This window comes from Clinocottus analis, unplaced genomic scaffold (genome assembly GCF_023055335.1).
Source record: "Clinocottus analis isolate CAN_PGR_092001 unplaced genomic scaffold, fCliAna1.0.p SCAF_10, whole genome shotgun sequence".
In the NCBI taxonomy this organism is placed as follows: domain Eukaryota; kingdom Metazoa; phylum Chordata; class Actinopteri; order Perciformes; family Cottidae; genus Clinocottus; species Clinocottus analis.
In genome coordinates, this window is record NW_027175821.1 from 18,349,430 (window position 1) to 18,370,256 (window position 20,827).

Below are 20,827 nucleotides of genomic sequence, written 5' to 3' on the forward strand. Positions count from 1 at the left end.
ACCTGTTCATTCACCAGTAAAATGTGTTGTCCTTGACTTACAATACACTGATTCTCACACACACACACACACACACACACACACACACACACACACACGCACACACACGCGCGCACGCACAGATTGAGGAATATAGTGCATCTGCCACCTGCTGCGGTTTGCGCTTTCTCTGCAGCGTGTGTGTTAGTGCGGGCGGATGATTCCCTCTGCATATGGGAATGGGAATACGTTCATGCGTCTTTGCTTCCAGCTGTGTGTGTGATGAAGTGTGTGTACGTGTGCGGCTGTGTGCAAGTTTGTGCGTGCGATCTGTCCACATTTTTAGAGCTGCTCATTTGTCACTGCGCTCACAGGTGTGACTGGCGACTGTGGAATGCAATTTTGTGTCGGGAAAGGTGTACACGGATGTGTGTGTGTGTGCGTGTGCGTGTGTGTAACAGAGAAGCAGATGCTGTGCTTCACGTTGGGTTGTGCATCTGAACCACATCCTTAGCTCTGGTTCATTTTAATCAATGCATACATTTCCCTTATGTGTGCCAAAATATGCGCAGGTGCGTTCTCATGTCTTGATTTTCTGAAACACTGAGCTGGAGAAAGTTAACAGATTGGGATGTTTCTTTTGTTGGCACCAGCATCGGTTCATTTGTCTGCGGCGTTGTTGGCAATGCGTTGGCATTCTGCTGTACGACGCTGAGAGGTGAAAGGATCAGTGCTGAATATGTTTATTAGAGGGTGAAACTGGATAGCAAACAGGAGACAAGGAGAAAGAAACAGGGGCACATGGAGGAAGGACGAGAAAGGCATTTGAAGGACGAGAGGACAAGATGATTGGAAAGAATGAGATCAGAAAACGAGAGGAAGACTGACATAGCAGGAGGTTAAATGCTATCTGATCATCACAAGTGGATGTGGTTGAGGTCCTGAGAGAGAAACCCTCAAGAACAGACTCATGAATCTAATAACGCAGCGCTGAAGTCCACATTGGAACAGAAATATGCCGTTATTGACTCTCAAGGCTTTGAAGATATTGTGACAATGATCAAGCTTCTATTTTTTTTCTCCTCCAGCCCAGAGAAGAGAACTCTAATTGAGGAAATGTGTCTCTTTGTCACACACAGATCTACCCAACAGCATTGTGGGAGGCCGATTATGAAAACCAGAGACTATTATGTAAAATTAGTCAAATCTGTGCTGAGCACATGATGAACTATCTGTCAGCACCGACATCTATTGGCTCCATGTGTTCTTTAACAATGCACTACGGCCAAATACAAATGCATCCATAATTCATTCGTGGAACCGTTGACAATGCGCTATTTCATTTTTCTTGAAATCACTCAAGGACGAGGCTTAAAAGCCCTTTTCTCATAAATATATACAGGGAGTTGGAATGTAAAAGCTCATTGAGACTCCCAGCAGTATCAGCCTCACCTTGACGAGCATCCTGCGAGTGTTCACGCTGCAGTCTGGTGCTGCCTAATGTCTTCACATCAATGATTAAAGAGAGCAGCAAACAGTGGGCAATGGCTCCACGCGGGGCCGCGTACACTGTGGACAACATCCACACCAACCGCCATGCTTTTAAATGTTCTGCATACTACATGCTGCAGGAAAAGGTCTTGGGTTTACCTGAAATACTACGACAGAGGGTGCATTGTATCGTCTTGCAGCAGACCTGTCCCTGTTTCTTTCTTTCTGCCGGCTTTTTATTCAGCAAAGTTATCTTTTTGGATTTCCCTGCCCCACTTCTGTGCTCGGCGCACAATGGAAGTGATAGGGGCCAGATAGAGGGGGATCAGCAGCGCCAGATACAACATATTAGCAATTCATAAGTCTCTGACAGCTGAGTGCTCGGCAGGATTTACAATTCACTGTAAATACGCAGCCGTTCCCATTCACAGCAGACAGCATGACAGCACACAGTATATTCACTGAATGTGACGTTTTAATAAAGGCAGGTGTGTGTGTGTGTGTGTGTGTGTGTGTGTGTGTGTGTGTGTGTGTGTGTGTGTGTGCGTGTGTGTGTGTGTGTGTGTGTGTGTGTGTGTGTGTGTGTGTGTGTGTGTGTGTGTGTGTGTGTGTGTGTGTGCGTGTGCGCATAGGCCATGAATGACAGTAAGCAATTCTGCCGCTGGTCTGATCTTCATTTCAAGCATCTTAACACACACACACACACACACACACACTCATGCACAGATGTATGCATTTTTATAGTATGTACACACACACACACACACACACACACACACACACACACACAGCCTCACCTGTTCTGTTCTTGGGGTTCATTTCGTGACCGCAGTACAAAATGAGATGATAGAGATACTAGCGATTGGAGGTCACGTGACTGCACCATCAGGTAGGCGTGTGTGTGTGTGTGTGTGTGTGTGTGTCTATGTGATGTGTGTGCATGGTAATGCTTTCGTACTGCCATCTTTGTGAGGACCAGTTTGTGTTTCATGCTGTCACAGTCACTGCTTAGTTTTAGGGATTAGGTTTTAGGTTAAAACGATTAGTTAATTAATGCATTAGTCGATCAATAATTAGGTCTCTGTATCATCAAACGTGCGCAGGTTCCAGCCTGGTTATTTCCTGGATATGCTTGTGTCAGCGCTTGTTTGTCTGCCAACATCCTTGTGTGTGTGTGTGTGTGTGTGTAGGTCTGTCCATGTGCTTGAGAGTGTGTGCCTTGTGTTCATGTGTTGTTAATGGATAATGTTCTCGTCACACATCTCTAAACGTTAGCGCGCGATGAAGCTTTGAGACGACGATAGCTGCAAACGACGTCCGTGCCCTTGTGTGTCTGAAGGTCCTTTTCTGTGTTTCAATGTGAGCGTCCATTAGAAATTGCAAAGCGTGTTGTATAAGAGATCGTATAAGAGGCCGTAGGCTGGAGGGCAAATTGCATGTGTGTTTCAGCCATTTGTGTTAATTTAGTGTGCTAATTGAAAGAAGCACTCCGCGGTGTGTGTGTGTGTGTGTGTGTGTGTGTGTGTGTGCGTGTGTGTGTCCCACTAACGAATCTCCACATTAATTAATCTAGTCATTTTTAATTAGCCGCTGCTTCTTGGTAGACTAGGCTTTATCTCGGCTGCTTAATATGTTTCACAGGGGCAGCGTTGACAAGTCAAAGCTGAATATTTGGGCGTCGAGCTCATTTTAAAAATGCTAAATGGATTTTAGTTTGTTAGTTTCATTAATCTTGTTATAATTGTTTATTAAATTAGACATGTTGAATTTGCGAGGCCTTTCAAAGGATTGGATTCATTAAATATTTGACGCTTCACAAAATTAACTGAAATCCGTCTGAAAGGCATTATCAGTAAGCTTTGTTCGACATTAAAAAAACGAACACATTGCCAAAATATTGCATTTGTATGCATTTTTTTTTTTTTTACTAATTGTTTAACAGAAAATCCAAATGCACCACATTTTCAGTTGTTTCGAGGACATTTCTGTTCTGCAGCTCCTGTGAGATGTATAGAGCGCTTTCATGCATATGTACATACAGTATCACTCAGCAATGTAAAATACTACATATATATATCTATATATAGATAGATAGATAGATAGATAGATAGATAGATAGATAGATAGATAGATAGATAGATAGATATGTATCATATTGAGTTTTGTTGCTGTTAACTTTCATGTCGCGCTTCGGCAGAAGAGTTTCGCTTCCCAAATAGGTTTAGGAAGAAAGAAGGAATTGACTAAAAGACACTTTTACATTCACCATTTCCTTTGATATCCACTCCCTTTACTCGCATGTCCTTACAGAGTCTCTTCCTCTTCCTCTGCCTCTTCCTCTCTTCCATGGCCGCCAGGATGAAAGTGGAGGATCGGTGTTATAAAAGCAAGGCGGTGCTGGACTATGATTTATTTAGACCCAAAAGGACTGCGGTTACAATCCGTTCCTCTTTGCCAGCAGAGGCAAGAGACAAGGGATATTTAGGGAGGTGGAGGGTTTTCATGAAATAATTGTTTAAATGTAATTTTAGGGGAGTGAAAGAAAGGGAGGCGCGTGATATCAGTGTTGGAAAAGCAGCCAGTTTCCTAGACATCATTTATTCATCTGCTGTTGGACCTGAGGAGAGGCAGAAACCAGAGGATACAGAGGAAGAGATTGCAAATGAAAGGAGGGAAATCCAGAGATGAGAGGCAGATGAATCAGAAGATTGAGAGATGGAGGTGGAGAAAAGGTTAGCGGGGAGCGGGAGATGCTCGACAGATACTTATAACAGATGCAAGATCAGACAAATCTGAACACCAGATGAGAGCAGAAGATGCTAAACGTGTCCATTGATAGCAGTCAGGAGACAATAGAGATCAGAGAGACAGAGAACAGCAGGAAGAGACACTGATACGTCTGTCGCGGTAGAAAAAATAAAGAGACCAGCGTTACAAACTAGATTGAAAAGATCAGAGGGAGGAGAGCAGGGAGGCATTAATTATTGATGCAACAACTGTCTGACTGACTGACTCAATTTGGCCCGTTGCTGTTTCCAGCCCACCAAGGCTGCGCAGAGACCCAGAACCATGTCGCTTAAAGTAAGGACGGAGACCCCGACCGGGTCGCTGATGTGTTGACTTTAACCAGCTCAAAACGGGCGGTATGTTACCATGTTAGTCCAGTTGAACCGTGATGGATATTGTGTTTTAGGTTATATATGTAATATATATATACACAAGCTGTTTAGCTCATATAAAAGGAACTCTTGACATTATGTGGCTTTGAGCCCAACTTGTTCCAACCCTCCTCTCCCTCTTTAATATCCGTCCAGTCTTTTTCCTCCGGCCCGTAATGAAGATAAACGCCACTACTGCCGTGGGGAGAAATTAAAGAAGGAAATTAGCATGCTCTGGTGATTTTAGGCACACTTCCATTTGCATGAAGATTAGAGGAGTTACTCTGGGAGGTTGCCAGTCAATTTTTGAAAGTAACTTTTTGGCTTGTCCGCGGGAGCTTTTGTGCTGACGCAACATCACCTGCCAGGAGTAGCTTTTTGGTGACCACGATAATGAATGAACATGTTTCACTGAAACGCCGTCGTCCAACAGGAAACAGACGTACGTTGAAAGGCAGAGAAGCAGGCAGGCGATGTGAGGCTTTGATGGTCGCAGGGTGAGCTGTGCACAGCACAGATTAAAGACTTTACACACCGGAGTTCACATTTGAGTGTTTTGAAAGCAGAGCCGCTGCAGTGTATTGAACAACTGAAAAATGTCACAGACGTTTGGTTTTTACTGTCGTGGATATCAATTTCAAACCATGTTGTGTAATTAATAGCCGACGACTGTAGGGGCGGGTTGAAGACGCGTCGTCTCTTAACATCGAGCAGCGAGGGTGTCGTTAGGGTGTCGTAAGGGTGTCGTTAGGGTGTCACAGCGTCTCTGTTCTGCAGTTGGATGGAGAGATCAGCCGGTTTGTCTTAGATTTACATTCATACTGGATGACTCTGCTGTAAAGGTATTAGTACCCTTTATGTTTAGAGGTAAGTCAAGCTGCAGAGGTTATTTTTATGTTATGGTTATTAAGTATGTAACATAAACCAATGCCACACACCGTGGCATTCATGGCCTAAACATGTGCAATATCTGTCGTAGTAGATGGGTACACTCAACTCAACAATACATACGGAAGAGACAGAACAGTGCACAAACTCAACAATATGTGAATATGTTGGAAAAAAAGCAAACGCAGAACTCGACAAGAAAATGCAGAAAAAAACAACACAAGAGATGAACTAATACATGAAGGCACCATGAGACTAAAGCACGACATCATGCACGTCCCTTTTCAAAAGGGTTTCAGCTTGAGTTCAGTAAGGAGATGCACATGTTGATCCCATCAGCAGATCGAGGTGGTGGACGATAAAAATGAGGGAGACGAGTTTTCATCCCGACACAGACCTGTTTTTAGATCTTCTTTACTACTAACAGTTGTGATTTCGATCCTGTAAAGCTCTGCACACGGCAGGTACAGTACGGTTAAAGGATCCATTAGCCCAGTGTTTGTTTCAGAGCATTTAATCCATTTAGAAACATGTTTTTGAACCAAAGCGTTAAGGTTCACAAAAGTTTTTCACTATGGAAAAACTGCAAAAAAACAGAAACAATGAATCTTTAAAATAAAAGTGAAAAGTTATGGACGCTAATAGCTCCTCTTGTGCAACAAGCATGCTCCTCCAGAAATGGCTGCTGAAGCCCGTGTTATTCTGAGTTTCACCAGACGAGTCATTGACATCCTCCGCCTGTGTTCTCTGATGCCCCGCCAGAAATTAGTAGCATTGATTAAGTTACATGAAAACAGCTGTCGCTTGAAAGGTGAGCACACTGAAGTGCCAACACCATTGTCCTTCAAAGATTTAAAGATATTCTCTCTGGCATCTATAAACACAGACGCAGAGCCACACTTGACTCATTACTCCTTTACTTTAAATAATGAACAGATTGCATGCCAGGGTGGCCTTATCATATTTGCCATTAAACACCTATCAGAAACAATTAGAGCCGCACAACAATCCTAAACGACAGATCTACCCAACGGTGAATGTTATTGATGCTTTTAGCTCTTTGTATCCGTTACAAAGGTCAGACCCGGAAGAGAGATATTAAGGGGATTTATTAAGGGGCGTCCTATTGATGCAGGATTGAGAAAAGAGCTCTACTAAAACAAACAAAAACAGGTCTACTACAAATATTTCCGTTTTGAATCAAAGACGACTTTCCTTCGGTGCCTCACGTCAAATAAAACCAGGACCGATAAACTCCACAACCCCAGTCCTCTTCCCTCCTAAATGCTCTGATTTCCACTCTTCTTTTTTTTTTTTTTTAATCCTTTGATGGTCAAAGCTGTATGTGCTCAAACTTGTAAGTCCAATAAACACAGCAGAAGTGGAAATGTAATTATGTGATGTACTCCGTCTTTATGTTTGGCAGAGGAGCCGCTCCGTCCACTTTGTCGTTTTGATTCCCGAGAATTCCTCGGCTTTGCAATCACTTCGGTGCAGATGGTCGTCATTCCTGCTGCAGCGACTAATGACAGAGTGGCAGCGTGAGGGAGAGACGCTTCACTCAGGGAGAGAGGATTGAACGCAGAGAGCCAGCGTTGAACGCAGGCCAGCGCTCTCCTGCCCCGAAGTCTTTCTGTGTATATGTTCTTCTGTATCAATGAGAAACACAGAAAAAAACTGTTTTAATCCACAAAATACACAGAGATAGAACTTGAAGTTAAACAGCTTGTGCATTGTTTATACGCAGTTTAATATTTATTTTGGTTTGATTATGTTATTTCGATTCGATTAAAGCCTTTTTCTGAGATCAAAAGAGATCTGATGTGTATTTTAGAAGAAAAGAAATGGTACATTTTCCATTTGATTGCACAATTAAGTTGTATATAAAACTCAAAAGAAGTGAAATCAGGACCAAAGACCATAAGTACAACTTTAAAGCAGCACAAAACAAATACATAAGCCATCCACTGGAACACAAAACTGAAAATAAATCATCAAACAAAACAAAAAACAATAAGTTAAACTAAGGAGGGACAGAGATGTATTACGGCTGGTCGTGAATTCTTATTTTTTGTTTTTTCTTATCATTAACAAAAAATAAGAAAAAGCCAAACAAAAAGATGAACATTATCCTGACTAAAGGGCTTATTTAAATCCCTAAAAAAAAATAATAACCTTTGCAAAAGTAAGAAAGAAAAGCTAAACACAAGACAGGGTGGGACGGCCAAAAGACATTATCGCTCCTAGCTTAATTAAGTACGCCGGTACATTCAGGGTGGTCTGGGGATTTGAGCCACCAAACCTGTTAGCGCATTTCCTTCACCTTTAGCTTCCAATTACTGTTCCCATTGAACATCCAGTCAAAAATCCGACTGTTGAGCTTATTTTCTTGATTTATTATTCTCTGTACAGTTGCGTTTGTCTTCAGCACGGTGGTCTTTTGATGATTTGCATTCACAAGAGCCAACCAATCACCACTAATGCCCTGCAACGTCTCAATCAATAATATAGAATCTATTGTAAAACACTTACCGCACAGCTAACGCCTGATTTGGAATTCCACTGTGTTTTAGCGAGTGGGTCCGCGTGTGTTTGAATGAGTTAATCCAGTTAGCGCATGTGTCTGCCAGGCCACATCAGAATAAATGATGGGTCCCTGTGTGATGATGAATGGTAATTTAGATTTAACATAACTGGACTAACGAGCGCGCTAATGACTCCAAAGCTAGCCTGGACAGCTCTCACTCGACGGGCCCTCGCTTTGCATCCCAATGAGCTGGGAAAAGGGCACCCACACACACCCACCCACCCACACACACACACACACACACACACACACACGCGCGCATGCACCGAGGAAAAACATGCAGAAGTGTTTTAATAAATGCACGCATACACAATCATGAATTCACAAATGGTGCTGGCAGGGAAGCACACATGTTCAGCCACGTGCGGTCGGTGTGTGCGCATGTGTACATGTGTCTCAGGACGCCGTGAGCGCTGCAGAGCAGCGGTGTCGGGCTAATACCGGGCTGATTAATTAATAATTATTCATGGGCCATATTTCAACCAGTTGAATTACACGCGGTTTTCGTTCACTGATCTTTCGATTCAAGTTTTTTTTTTTTTACTTCTTCTCTGCTGACAACGAAGATTAATGAAAATAGATGACGGGTACTTGATCATTTTCTGATAAAAATAGAATTAATCACTTCATTTTTCAATCTCAGTCCGAAAAAAAATCTAAAAAGGGGGAGTTTCAGTTATTTTCTTCTTTTTGTTCATCTCTGAAACATTTCTCAAGGTGATGGGACTGTACGTCCTGACTGGAAAGTCTCTGCACTCTTTTGAAAGTGCTCTTTCACAAAGTTGTCTTTCTACAATTAGCTGTTTCCTCGGGCGTCAACATGTTCAACAGCAGACATTTGATCAGATCTGAGCTTCTTGCATCTCGGTTGAGTGACAGGTTGAAATAAGGGATGTGACCGTATGGCCTTGTTGGCTTTCTGAAGCCACGCGTTGCCTTTATTCATGTGCAGGCCGCACGCTATCGATACCATGAGAAATCAAATGATCTCAGACCCTGAAGGACACACTATGTGTCCATCAGCATTCAGCACGCGGAGCCTCCTTGAGCCAAAAGCTTCATTATTACATCGTCACTGATTTTGAGTTAGTCTCAGTTTTCTACGGAGCAAGTCCTTGCATCAGCTGTAATTGATGTAAAGTAATTAAGTGATTTGAAGAAAAACGTTTTTGAGAACTCAGTAGACTTACACAGACCCGGGAACCACAGACATATTTTGCAGATGCACGATGGGACTTCTTGAAAGCATAAAAAGCAGCGGCTCACGTACAGAGGAAGGCAGAGCTTAGAAGAAAGCCAGAGCGCTCTCTGGATGTGAAGCCCGTGTTTGATTCCCTCCTGCAGGACAGACCGCCTCGCTGCTGACGCCACAGAAAAAGTGACACGCCGGGCCGAGGAGGGATCCAGCATGATGAAAGACAGCGAGAGTGAATGAGAAGCAGGTCACATGTCGCCGCAATAATGCCCACTGAACTGAAATGAGATCCATTTTTCAGAAGCTGAAACTACGACCGGGACAGACAGAAACTCAGAGTGTGACAAAGAGAGACAGATGGCGAGAGGAACAGCAAAATGGTTCCGCGAAGTGAGAGAGAAAAGAGAGGACTCGCACCGCCATTACATGACATGCACCTAGACACACACGCACACACACACACGTACACACACATGTACACACGCCAGGGTTGGTCTGAGAAGCACTCTAAAGAGCAGTGGAACAACTGCATATTTTATGATCGCTTTGTAGCAAAGCTTTCTGGATGAGAGTGTTTCACCGAGGAGGAGAGGATGAGAAAAAGAGAGAGTAGGGTGTGTGTGTGTGTGTGTGTGTGTGTAGCAGAGGGGTTTCGGCCAACCCGTGACTGTCGTAATTCATAAGGGGAGACAGACGGTTGCTCTGTGCACTGTAACTTCACAAGGTGACTTTCACTCAAACACTTTAAACACTTTATTCTATGCTTTTCTTTGGACCTTTTTTCTCTCTTCTCAGTCATTTTTTACCTGCAAGATTTTCTTGTCATTCATCTACCTCCAGTCCATTTTCTCTCATCCTCTTCTCAATGGTCTGCCCCTTCTTCTGTACATCCCTCATGCCACTTCACTTTCTTTCTTACCGCTTCGCCTCCTCCCATCGTGCTCGTATCATCCTCCTTCATTTCCTTGTGCCCAATGTTTCATTGAAAACATTGACACAACACAATCTGTTTTCGGTAATTTAGAGTCCACCAGTCGGAGTTTGACTCCAGAAAGTTCAGTGATCATCCAACCAAGCATCGAGAACAGGATAACTTTTTTAAACACCAGGACAGCAGAGCGCGAGAGAGAGAGAAGAGGATGACGTGTACCGGGCTTGTAAGCTTGAGGCGTGCGTTGTGTTTCCACTGAGCTGTTGACCTCTCGGTCTCACTTCCACACAGCCTCCCTTGCTTCTCGAACTTTCTTTTTTTTTAAAAACCACAGCCAGTATGGCTGCAAGTTTAAAAATACTCTCTCGAAAAAGAAAAGTGGATGTGTTGGAATGGGAGTGTTGGTGTTATTTTTTTAAAGGGTTACATCAGTATTTCTCAACCTATTTTCCCATGTTTTTACGTCTTAGTGACTAATGGGCACATCGCTTTTTGGAAAGAGTCCAATATCGAGCGAGAAGGCTGCAGACTGCAGTCGCTAAACAGCTGCAATGCAATTGTTCGAGGCAATTGATCACTATCAATGTACGTCCACTAAAAGTTTGTTTTTTATGCTTCTGACAGCCTCCGATTGTGAGTAAAAACATGAAAAATGAAAAAAAACCAACAGGAACATAAACATTTGTCTTACCTCCTGCGTGATCCTGTCCCTGTGTTATTGTGTCTAACAAGGGCTCGCTAGGGGAAGTCTCATCCATCTCCATTGTCAAAATCATCTAAATATTCATCCACGACACTGAACGTATCTTAGAAAACGCCACAAGCTCCACTTTCTGAACTCCAACACAACAACCTCTGACAACACCAACGCCGCTCCCAAACCAAGTCACCAAGTCACATGATACAATATCAAACAGCAAAAGAAAGGTGAGAGACTAATTGTCTTTCTGTTTTTCTTTCAATAATGTTGTCACACATGCTAACAATCTGCAGCACTTTTACTCGACGCACATTGACGGTGAGGATATCGTTACTTCACTGTTAAAAACAAATCATCTCACACACACACACACACACACATTGACAGAATGACTGCCAAATGGCGTCGCTCACACTGAGCAGCTGTTCACGCTATATGAGAACGATGCGTCCTGGCAGAGCTCACCTGGTGTTATAATGCATCATTGAGACAAAGGAAGCTTCTCTGTCATATCGAAGTAAGGATAAACAAGAATTAATCAAATGAGAGAGAAAATCTCTCTCTCTCTCTCTCTCTCTCTCTCTCTCTCTCTCTCTCTCTCTATATATATATATATATATATATATATATATATATATATGAAGTGTAATTTGAACTAACAGTATGGCCACACACAGTGATTGTTTGTGCCACTCTACAGGCACAACTGTCAATATTAAACAAAGGTTAGTGAGTAGGAGAAACTCTGTGTGTGTGTGTGTGTGTGTGTGTGTGTGTGTGTGTGTGTGTGTGTGTGTGTGTGTGTGTGTGTGTGTGTGTATGTGTGTGTCCGTGCCTGCCCTACACGTCAGAAAGCCTCGGTGCAGTCGGTGTGTGTCCAGCGTCAGCCGCCCCCAGTAACGATTGCTTTCTGCACTCGTGTGCTGCCTCCAGATCTGTCTTACATCCCGGACGCGTGGGCGCTGGATCGAAGCCCCTGGAACCAACCTTTATTCCACCTAAAGTTTAATAATACAAAAGTGTGTGTGTTTGTGTGAGTGTGTGTGTGTGTGTGTGTGTGCCCTTTCTGAAAAAGCACAGCCACTTTAATTGGATGCATGTTTTAAAGTGTCAATGCTCGTCCATGTTTGTGTCCACTATGTTCAACCACATCTTCTCGTGTGTGTACGTCCGTATGTTTGTGTTTAAGTGTGTGTGTGTGTGTGTGTGTGTGTGTGTGTGTGTGTGTGTGTGTGACTGTGTTTAAGTGTGTGTGTGAGCACGGAGGGGTCACAAAAGAACAGAGCAGTGCAGCTTTCTGCTGTTCAGTGATTTTGGTTTGGCTGGCCTTTTGCTTCGGTTTGAGTCAGCGGGCTCAGCAGAGCCATCACACCCTGGCAGCGACCGGCGGCCTGGCAGAGACAGAGGGTCTGACCTGACCTGAGGGAGGGAGGAGAAGAAAGAGAGGGACGAGGTTGTGTGGGAAACAGAGGGAAATGCAGAAGAAAGACAAGAAGCAGGCTTAGAAATGAAGAAAACAAGAGGGAGGGCGTCAACAGCGAGCGGAGGAAATTAAAAGTGTATGTATGTCTGTATAAGAGGGCGGCTGAGGGGGGAGGAGTGAACAATGAGAGGGAACAAATATAACTGAGAGAGACTGGCTGAGATAAGTGTCTAAGGTAACTACTCTCTTAAAAATAATGACCGTTCTTAAAGATGTATTTGTTTGGGATTTTGAGGATAGAATCCAGGGGGAGAGCAGGGAGGCTGAATAATAGGAAGAGAGGTTGAAGCAGGGTCAGAAAATGAGATGAAGAGAAACTGTGACCGTTTACTTTTTCCATTAGAATAATGGTGGTGGTTTAATAAAGCGCTTTAGAGTTTGTTGGTCTGGGGAGAGACACCAGGAAAAGGTCACACGGGTTGGAGGAGGCAAAAAAAGATGGAAATGAGGGATGGAGAGAGGGATAAAAGAGGTGGAGGTGATAAAGAAGGTAGAGGCTGTCAGTCAAGAAAGACAAAGAGCCAAGGAGGGAAGGAAGCAAGGAGACGGAGTACACTTCAACCTGAAGTTTGATGAAGAATTGTTGCAACTCAATCTTGGTTTATGGTTGGCACATTTCTATTGTCTCGCGTTGATATATTGTGTTATCGTCCAACCCAACAATGCCCTGTCCGTCCTCATGTATCTGCATTATCGTGTGTCCATGGTAGTTGTATGCGAGCAAATATGGTATATTTTAAGAGTTGTGTTTAACAAACACCATTTAATACAATGTAATGTGACTCAGGGGAGGATGTAAACAGAGCTGCAGGTAACACTTGGATTCACACAGAGGAGGGGAGGGCGACACACAGCGTACGTGCAGAGGTGGGAAGAGCGTCAGATATCGGAAGAGCTCGGTGCCAGCCGTCTGACCCACTCACAATTAATCACATCCCACTGGGTGGCAGAACAGGAAAGAGGAGGAGAGAGAGAGAGAGAGAGAGAGAGAGAGAGAGAGAGAGAGAGAGAGAGAGAGAGAGAGAGAGAGAGAGAAGCGATTTAAGGTGGAAATCAAGCAGGGCTGTGAGACAATTGAGAAAAGATGATGTGAGAGTAAAAGAAAGAAGGGGGAGGCAATCTGCGGTCTAATTTGTTCCCGTTTAAGGTGTAATGGTCTCATCAGTAGATTCTTATGTGCATCTCTCTTTGTGCCTCGTCCTCCCTGCCATCGTATTACTCTCTTTCTTGCTCGCCTCTCCCTCACCGCTCCATGTCTTGCTTGCAGATTTCATTTTGGAAACCCACAAAGCATTTGTATTCCATCGGAATACAAGGGTGACATAAAAACATAAGAAAGCAAAAGCCTGGTATTGTGTTTCTATACACACACACACACACACACACACACACACACACACACACACACACACACACTCACACATACACACACATATACACACACACAGCCTTTTGCCAAACCACATAGATTTGTCCAATGATAATCATCCTGTATCTTTGTGTCAGTTAATTTGATTAAAATCAGCGTCATCCGATTGCGGTCTTAGGGACAGCTTTTGTAACCTCACTCCACATTCTCGACATCATTTACACCCCACTTCAAAGAGCTGTGATTTCTCTCAGAGATACCTCCATGTTTCAGATTCAGATCATGTTTTGATCCGTTCTAACTCTTCGCCAAGAGCTCGGCACAATATTGGACAAAGTTCCCTCTTTTGTCCATAAGGCAATCTGCAAAGCCCGCTGGTCTCAGTAAGGAATAATGCAGACATCCATTATTCAGATGATTGAAGCGCCGTTACAGAAACCTTTTCCTGCCTCCATTTGTGCAGGAAGAAAACCAGCACAATAAAAACTGACTGTATTTTAAAATGTCATGGTTTCACTTGTAAAACGGTTTGTTTCTTTGAGAGAAAAGCATTTCACTGTTTGCTCACAGTGTCATGAATATAATTTGACGTAAGATGCATCAAAGATTTTGAATCTTACCCCCCTCCTGCTTTTTCGGTGCAGGTTGTAAAACAGCTGAGCTTTCCCAGGGCGGTTACCAACAGCAACACTGGAAATGTCAATTTTCTCAGAGATGAGAGGAGTAAATTGCCAGACTTTGGCTGTGCAAACACTCAAGAGTTCATTAAACTAGCTTGCTCATGCACTTACACTCGCTCACACACACATATATGTTTGCAACAACACAAATGCACATACGCACAAAAACACTTACGCATACGCGATTTAATACCAGGCTGCCGGGGTAAAGCAGCAAAGCATGCATTAAACCCCGTGGGAAAGTTAATATATGAGACAATTCAACCACTAAAAGCCCTTAACTCTTCCACCCGAAGACCCTTAAAGCCTGTTTGCAGACCTCATGGACCTTTAGAGTTCTGTGTCAAAGTCAACAGGGTCACAAATCACTTCAACTTACAAGCTGAATTCTCCTGATCAAAAGAGACACACACTGAATGAAGGAGAGGAGCATTCATTTGCAAATCCCCACTCTTTCTGTTTCTGTGTCCCAAAGCTTCAGCATCTTCACTCTCAAACACACACACACACACACACACTTGCATATACAGAAGCATAGCATACGTAACTCTGACAGCAACGTCTGACTCATTGAGACACACATTAACCTTAAGATCTACCTGGAGACAGATGTCTCCTCTCTCCCGTGTGGACACGGTGAATAGGATGAAGAGGTTAAATGATCATGTGACCTGTTAGATTAAAAGTGTGACACATTTGCAGCCTCTCGTCGCTGCTCTCTTTCTCCACAGTGAGCGAGTAAATGGTGCTTGTGGGGGCCGGGGGGGTTAATATATGAGTGATTGAAGGAGTGAAGTGTCTGTTTTTCCCCTTTGCCTCCTCTGCTCAAGCTGTAATGAGGCCTCTGGGAAGTCGCTGAGGGCTCTTCACACAGCTCTGAAAGAGTCTTTGGATAGTTGGCCCCTTTGCAGCGTCTGTGGGAAAGAAATAAATTCTTCTTCCAACTCATGTCAAAGCAAAAAAACTGTTGTTTTAAAATTAGATTTTGGCGCCGATGGACCATAAAGAGTGAAGTAATAATCTGTGATAGATAGCCGAGAAGATTGACATCACTCTCGGTACAGTAAATATAAAGATACTGGTAGCAGCCGGTTAGCCACGCTGAGCACAGACACTGGAAACAGCTAGCCTGGCTCTGTGGGAAGGGAACAAAACACACCGTCACCTCTAAAGGTGTCTAAAACGTTGCAAATTGAAATGACAAGGGGTCTGCTGCCTCGCTGGTTTCAGATGACTTCATGAATACTTCCACGTCGCCCCGCACAGTCTTTGTGCTAAGCTAAGCGAAGCGGCTGCTGGATGCAGCTCTCCTAACTTCACTTCCTCTAGTAGTGTGTGTGACTTTCTCTCTCTCTCTCTCTCTCTCTCTCTCTCTCCCTCTCTCTCTCTCCCTCTCTCTCCAACCGGTCGAGGCAGATGGCCGCCCACCCGGAGGTGGCAGGTTCTGCCCAAGATTTCGGTGGAGGGGGAAGTCACTGTCGTGTCAGTGCCTGCTCACGAGGGAATGTTGGGTAAATTATGAAGTGCGGTCTAAACGCGCTCTATATGGGTCTCAGGATGAATGCTGTTGCCGCGATATAAATATTTAGGCCTTGAGCATGTTTGCGTGACTGAGTTGTCTCTGCATACTCAGATAGCTCCTGTCAGGCGGCTGGACCCCGCGTCAGCGCCGCCTGCATTGATGCGCTGGCTCCGGTTACAAACTCAAATATAAGCTGACATACTTTCCTTTAAAAAGCTGACACGTCAGACAGTATGTTTATAATTCTGATTAGTCTTTGTGTTTTTTTTTGGATGATTTATTTAATTCCTGCTAAGTGATTGGGATTAGCTTCATGAGAACGCAGAATAAATACCCGGCATGTCTGAGGTTTCACTTTGTGCCATTTTGCAGTTAGATTTTGTTCTCTTGAGCCAGTAAAATAAATATAGTGCATGTGTTATGCATATTCTCTGCATTCCTCTCTGATGCAATTTATAGCTGCGGTAACCTGTCCGTTGGCTTCATTTCAATCTTTCTTATCAATGTGTTTTCCAGTCACAGTACTGGAATTCAATTTTTTATCCGGAAGAGAATAAAACTAGAAAAAAGGCTTTTAAGACGTTGATTTACCTGATAACATTGATGATAGCAGAACTATTGTGTTTAATGTAAAGTAGTCTTTACAAACAATATATTACATATTACATTACCCTTTAACCCTAATCCCACACACGTGAGTGATTCCCCACAACGACCTGAGAGTTCACATGTGAAGCAGCTCCAGGTTTGACAATTTGTAAAAGAAGCACGACAGCATTCGTTCAAAAAGACCGGCATGGAAACAATGTGTGTTTCCAGAATCTTTGTTTGGTCACATCAATGATTTATATCTAATGTTTGCAATTATTAGAGGCAGTCTGATCAATCTTAACTACAACACTGTTGTAAATAGGGTCATGAAATTGCTTTGTTGAGCTTTCAGTTTGTGGTCTCGTTCCCACAATGTAGTATCGATTTGAGACTTCAGAGTAGGTCCAAGTGCACTGGAAGGTTTTTACCCAGGAGGTCTGTCTAAAATGAGACATCGGCGCTTGAAAAAGGGAAGTCTAATATTTATTTTTTTACACTGAAAGCAATACAGATTATCCTCAATAGTAACACGTCTGACAGCTGGACTTTTTTATCTACTGGCCATGCCGGGGAAATTATCTTCAGAAAATAGTTTATATAATCTAAAAAATAATGCAGACACGTTTCAATTTATCACAATAAAAATATGATCACCTGTCCAACACAATGTCGCATGGACCTTTTGCAGCGTGAGTATAATCAGAAGTGTGATCTACAATAAAACACTAATACTGAGACGCTTTATGATGCGTTTTACATCAGGTTTGGTGATTCAGTCATCAGAACTCTTCTTTCACTACGACCCTTTTCACGAGACCATAACTAATGTTGCTGATTACGAGAGAGAATAATCGCGTTGAGCGTGAAGTCAATATTGGTTGTAATCACAGTCATAAAGTTACATTGTTGTGTTTTAGTGGCGGTAGTAATTCAGACATTACAGGTCAGTGTATTGATCTGTGTCTGTTAAGGCTGATTGAGCATAATAGACACTAATATAAATTCACTTTATTACACACACAGACACACACACACACAATAACAGCTCAGACTCGATGGAGCCAAACACACACAGAACGAGAACACAACTAAAGAGCCACCAGACAGACATTTACATTTCACTGAATTTAATGGGACTCAAAGCTGGAACTTATGGTTCTGCATCTCAAACCACAAGATTGTCTTGTGACGTTTTAATATCATCGGACAGTTTGACAGATAACACACTTGGGATGAAGTATAAGTTATGACCGTGGACATGAAGGTGACAGGGGTTTGGTGAGCATGTAAGATGTTGCTTTACCATCATCTTGACCCAAAGAAAAACCTAAAATGTTCATTTACACAGCAGCCATCGTGTTTCACTTTTACACCTTGTGTCAATAGATTTGGATTCTTTACTGGCATGGATATTAAATATAACATCTCACATGTGGAACAAGGAGGAGCCTATCCATTCCCACTGCCAAGTCAGCAAATACCAGCAATACCAGCTTAGTCTTGTGACATTACTAGTACAAAAACAAAGTAAACCTACGTGGTGTTTTATTTTGAAAAGCCACGATGTCAAGAGCAGAAACTGATATGTCCAAAACTGACCAAAAAGTCATATTAAAAAGCTGTTTTGTATTTGTATTTGTCATGCCTTAATATCTTAAACGCTGAGCAGAAATAGTTTGGACCGCTATTCATGTGTGCGTGTGTGTGTGGGAGGAAAGATTGACGGGTGAGGCTTTGACCTCAGTGTGTAGGCTGCAGCAAAGACATATATGATAACATCACTCTCTTCCCCTCTCTCACACTCACACACGCACAAGCGCGCACAAACACAGGCGATAGCATCTCCCCGGTGGGTTGCCTCTAAAGAGTCTCCTCCATCACTGACTGCAGAGGACCATTTATTGCAGCAGAGAGACCGCTGCATCGAAAAAACACACACACACACACACAGACACACACGGATGCAGACGCGTAAGCATGTGCCGCACATGCTGACTCAAGAATACACACTCGCGAGGAGCGCACACACAGTCGGGCGTGCGTGCGCACACACTCACACACGTGCAGCGAACATGGACGCACCCTGCAGCAGCACGGCAGCGGTCACTGCAGCCTATCTCAAATTAAAAAGAAGAAATAGTGCTGAATAGGCATTTTGTAATAGAAACATTGTGTGTCGCGAACATTGTTGGACTAGTCCTTGAGCTCTTTTTTTACTGTGACTGCAAAAACAAAATGTGATTTTCTTTTTATTTACTTTTTGACTCAAGCGGCCTTTTCTGGAATAATTAATCTGCAGAGCAGCAAGCTTCCACTGTAATGTGGGCTCTGTGGCTGAATCTGCATTAGACTCGAGACATGAGGATGTTTGTATTTGAATAGGAGGAAAATATGGGAATATAAGAAGGAGTATGAAAAAACAAGATGAAAATGAATTGTAGATTAAAGACAGATTATGACTGTTAAAGAAGAGAGTTGACACTGGACACTGGATTCCCATTAGAGGCGTTGACTTGTGAGATTAGATATCCTCAGAGCTCAGGGAGATACGAGTCTGACTGACATCCAAACAAGAATATCTAGACATATATGTGTGTCTTCAATTAGCTTATGTAATTCATAATTCCTGCATTGTTAAATGAAGAAAATGTACAAAATAAGCCATAAAACAGAAGAACAAATAAAGCTGTCTTACTCCTCGAAGCATAACGTCCCTTTGGAAACAGCTGCAACACTGGATGTTAAACAAAGTCATTTCCGAACCAGAGGCGAAAGCGTCAGTTGTGAAACATTTTTGAAATGGGACCGTGACCACAACACAGCCAATGTCATGGTTTCCACTGTGATCTTGTGGTGAAAGTGCAGTCTGGTGTGTTGGGATCCGTCAGAGCTGCAGGATTATGAAGGTAACACAAACAGAAGGTGGAGTGCAGAACCAGTGGAACGGCCCCATCCGGACCAGTCACGGGCTTTTCACCGGAGAACCAAAGAAAATCAAATGCTGTGGAGGTTCACAGGTGTACGGCGTCCTGGCTTTCCCCCTCTAGTCACTCGGTTTAGTGAGTAAATGCACAAAAGGGAGACAAACTTTGAAGTAGTGTGGGAAGGTGGTGTCACTCGTGTAAAGTTCCCACTCCAAGCAACAGTCCGTAAGTCATTTTCAATGGCAGCTTGTGGCACGAAGCTACTGACTGACACCCAACACTTGGCCTCTAAACGCGTGGCCTGTAAATTTCAGCACCCCGATGTAGCGTCGACCAATCACATGTTTTTTGTTTCAGTCCGACCCGTTCCGTCTAAAAAACAGTTCCCGGTGCTGTTGTACAGTTCCAGCTACGTCAGCAAGCGCTTGAGCGACACTTCAACGGCAACACTTCAACGTGTCGATGCAGCTGGCAACGCTCGCTCTTTCTGTTGCTCTAGATGCTTCTAGTGGGAGCAGATATGCTCTCTCTTTGCAATATTCAGCGTTGGACCTTAAGCACCAATTTCTGTCTGTCGAAACGCACATATTTGTTTTATGACCACTTCAATTCCAAGTGCGGCCTTGGCCAGAAGTAGTGTAAAATAAGCTGGAAAAAAACAGCCAGAAAATAAAACATAGTTGTGGATTTCTAAATGATGTTTTTCAGTGTTTATCTTGGCTTAAGTCTGTCCGGTCACTGCTTTATTAAGGCAGAGAGATGTGGACCAGGGCTGAGCAGAGCGAGCAGCGGAACAACTGACAGGGAAATTGCAGTGGGAAATTATTGTTATTTCACAATTAAATTATATATACTGGGTGGAATCACCCCTGACAGGGCTGACCATAGCAGCACTCCTAATGTGTGTGTGTCTGTGTGTGTGTGTGTGAGAGAGAGAGTGAATGTGAAACTTTATCCATCTACCAAGGCCACTGAGGCTCCACTGGCAGGGAGGGAAACGTAGAAAGAGATTTGGAAGGAGAGAGAATTAAAGAGAAAGAAAAGTAGTAACATCAACAGAGTGAAGCAAAAACAGTCTATTTTAAGGCTGAGCGGGTGTTAGTGGAAACACAGCGAGCCCTGGTAACGAGCCGTTTGTAACAGTTGGGGATGACAGTGCGTAAAACAGACCTTCCTTGATTTTTGTCGGCGAAATCCAAAACCCTCACCGTGGTCACGTTGTGTGTTTAGGCACAAACATATTGCAGATGCTGTAACAAAAAAATTTAAAAAAAAGAAATCCGCTAATCTTGAATTTGGGCCATTTTTCAGAGAGAAAGCCGACCTTGT

General features: G+C 43.3%; 1 protein-coding gene across 1 annotated transcript in view; it reads left to right on the forward strand.

The window, feature by feature from the left end:
- The window catches only part of slit3 (slit homolog 3 (Drosophila)), a 232,179-nt gene that overhangs the window by 139,857 nt on the left and 71,495 nt on the right, over positions 1–20,827 (forward strand). The gene's annotated exons all lie outside the window — the stretch shown is intronic.